Raw genomic sequence first — 2,940 nt, forward strand, 5'->3', positions numbered from 1 at the left:
GTGTGTGTGTGTGCACACACGCGCACGAAAGCATCTATTTGAGTAAAGAAAGTAAAGAATTAATTAAAAAGAAAGAATATGTATATATAGGTTTGTATATTATATTACCTCTGATCCACGATGGAGGGAAATGTTTTATTTACCGCTGTTAAAGTTGATTTTGTTAGGAGGAAACAGCTTTACGAGAGTTTTCTTATTCACTGATAACAATTTGTCTTACAGACACACGCGCGCGCACATTGCACGCTTGTATACGTATGCGGTGCGTCTGTATATATGTGCGTGTGTGTGTGTGTGTGTTTGTACCGATTATGTATATGAATACATGTGCGCTTCTATGTGTACGTATGCGTGCGTGTGTCTTGTGTAGTAGGAGAGAGGAGTGCCAATTCTTACACTTTAGGGAAGGCAAAAGAAAAAAAATCTTATATAACTTCCGGTTATTAAGGAAGAGGAACTACACGGTTTTGCCTCCAACTGTGTCAGTTTCGCGTGATTTTTTTTTTTCTTAATATTTTCTTTTCTTGTCCAAACAAGACTAAGATCGTCTGTGATCCTGCTGCTATAAATACAGATTTCTTACATATGCGAGAGGCTTCGAATTTGAAGGAATGGCACGCTCGATTTTATCAATCCCCCAGGAGGATAAAAAGAGCAAGGTTGGTTTCAATGGTATTTGAAGTCAGAACGTTAGGAGGCGGAATAATTTACAAGTTATCTTGTCCGATGCGCTAACGATTTTACCAATCTATAACGTGGCAAACATTGTAAACGTCAACAAATCGAATCCGTGAAAACTTAAACATAACTACACAAATGTACCCCCTCATCGACTTAAGCATAACTACACAAATGTGCCCCTTAGCGAAATTTATTTGTTTTTTTTTTATAACTTTCTTTAAATTATAATATTTTTTAATGAAATTTTCTCCAAATACGCTTCAGACTATGTAAATTACGATTATTTCAGAATTTGTTGGGAAAATATTTTTGTACATGAGTAAAAAGCGTTTCGGATATTTCACACGAATCGACTTTGTTTCCTCATACATTTTCATAATGTATATTACAATTATATTGGGGAAAATATTACTTTTGAGGATTATTCCAGCCTTTCCCCTTCAAGAATTTGTTAAATAAATATTTAAAAAATTAATTAGCCTAACCCCAACTTGGGCCTATAGTATACCCAACAGCCATACAAACAAATTCGCCTATTTTTTATCTTTCGCTTATTTCAGTCTGCGGCCTTGCTGGGGCAATGCCTCGATAATTTCTTTTGTTTGTTTTTTTAGTCGAATGAATCAACCTTAGTATTTATTTGTTTTTTTTTTAACCTGGTACTTATTCTATAGGTCTCTTCGGGCGAACCGCTACATTACACACACACACACACATGTATATATATATATATATATATATATATATATATATATATATATATATATATATAAATTAAGGCACTCAGAAATCTGGATGTTTGTACATTTACAGATTTTTATTAATGTCACATATTAAATAAAGCGCTTTTCACCTGGTCGTGCAGGATTTTCAAATATATATACGTAAATGTCGAACAACGGGAATGAGTGCTCAACATCGCATTAGTGGATAAAATTTCTTTATTCCTCCATGTGATCGGCTAGAAAAATTGCTAAGACAGTAAGGTAATTTTCTTAACATGAAACCAAAGGTAACTTCAATACACACGCACGCACACATGAGCAATGCATCCCGGCGTTGCCCAGATAATATGATTTATTCCTTTATTATGGGCACAAGGATCAACTTTGGTTATCATCCTTCAGGGCCCAATAAACTAAAGCACCAGTCAAGTACAAAGGTCGAGGTATCGAATTAGTCCCACCCTTCATAATTGCTGGCCTTGTGCGAGAATTAGAAAGAAGTTTTACAAACTAAACTAAAATGGCGAGCTGGTTGAATCGGTGGAGCGTTGGACCTGACGGTATTTTTCCAGAGTTCAAATTCAACTGACGTCAACTTTTCCTTTCGTCCTTTTGGGTCGATGAAATAAGTACCAGTCGAGCACTGGAAGTCAAAATAATCGACTCCCACCTTCCCTTAAGATTGCTGGCCTCGTGTCGAAATTTGAAACCATTTTGAATAACTAATAACTAGGAGCAAGAGTGGATGTGTGGTAAGTAGCTTGCTTCCCAACCACATGGTTCTGGGCTCCGTCCCACTGCGTGGCACCTTGGGCAGGTGTCTTCTATGATAGCCTCGGGCTGGCCAAGGCCTTGTGAGTGGATTTGGGAGACGAAAACTGAACGAAGCCTGTCGTATGTGTGTGTGTGTGTTGTGTGTATTTGCGTGTCTGTGTTTGTCCCCCCAACCATCGCTTGACAACCGATGCTGGTGTGTTTATGTCCCCGTAACTTAGCGGTTCAACAAAAGCGGCCGATAGAATTAGTACTAGGCTTAGAAAAAAGATATGTCCTGGGGTTTATTTGTTCGAGTAAAGGCGATGCTCCGGCATGACCGCAGTAAAAGAGTAAACCGAATCAGGCAAAGTTCAAAAACTAATAAAACTTGCGTTTTTGGATTTGGTTTGCAAGATTCTTTAAGTGAGTTTGTGTGTTGAAGCATATTTTGTTGTGTCTGGGGAGAGTCGTTCTCTTTTAGTGCCTTATAATTTAACACACTCACCGGTAAAATTTCCACTCAAAATATAGAAAAATTAATAAATGAGTGGAAATTTTTCTTGTGAGTGTGTTAAATTGTAATTTAACACACTCACAAGTAAATGACTCTCCCCAGACACAACAGAATAAAACTTGTGTGTTATTAATTACAGCCTGTTACATACTGACTTTAAGTTCAGTCCAGCTCAGCTTTATCCGTTATCCTTCTGGGATTAATAAAATAAAGTAGCGGCCAAGCGATTTACTGTGGTTATTTTGCACTCGGATTATGAATGGA

The 2,940-nt window shown here is 37.3% G+C and overlaps 1 protein-coding gene across 2 annotated transcripts in view; it reads right to left on the reverse strand.

Annotated features, from left to right (window-relative positions):
* The window catches only part of LOC106880312 (uncharacterized protein C12orf29 homolog), a 93,329-nt gene extending 92,926 nt beyond the window's left edge, over nt 1-403 (reverse strand). The window contains exon 1 of one of the 2 annotated variants that reach the window (XM_052969194.1): nt 109-403. The gene's annotated coding sequence lies outside the window, so the exon portion shown is untranslated. The remainder of the gene's footprint in view (nt 1-108) is intronic. The other variant, XM_052969193.1, reaches the window with a different exon arrangement.
* Nucleotides 404-2,940: the final 2,537 nt, after the last annotated feature.

This window comes from Octopus bimaculoides, chromosome 7 (genome assembly GCF_001194135.2).
Source record: "Octopus bimaculoides isolate UCB-OBI-ISO-001 chromosome 7, ASM119413v2, whole genome shotgun sequence".
Lineage (NCBI taxonomy): Eukaryota > Metazoa > Mollusca > Cephalopoda > Octopoda > Octopodidae > Octopus > Octopus bimaculoides.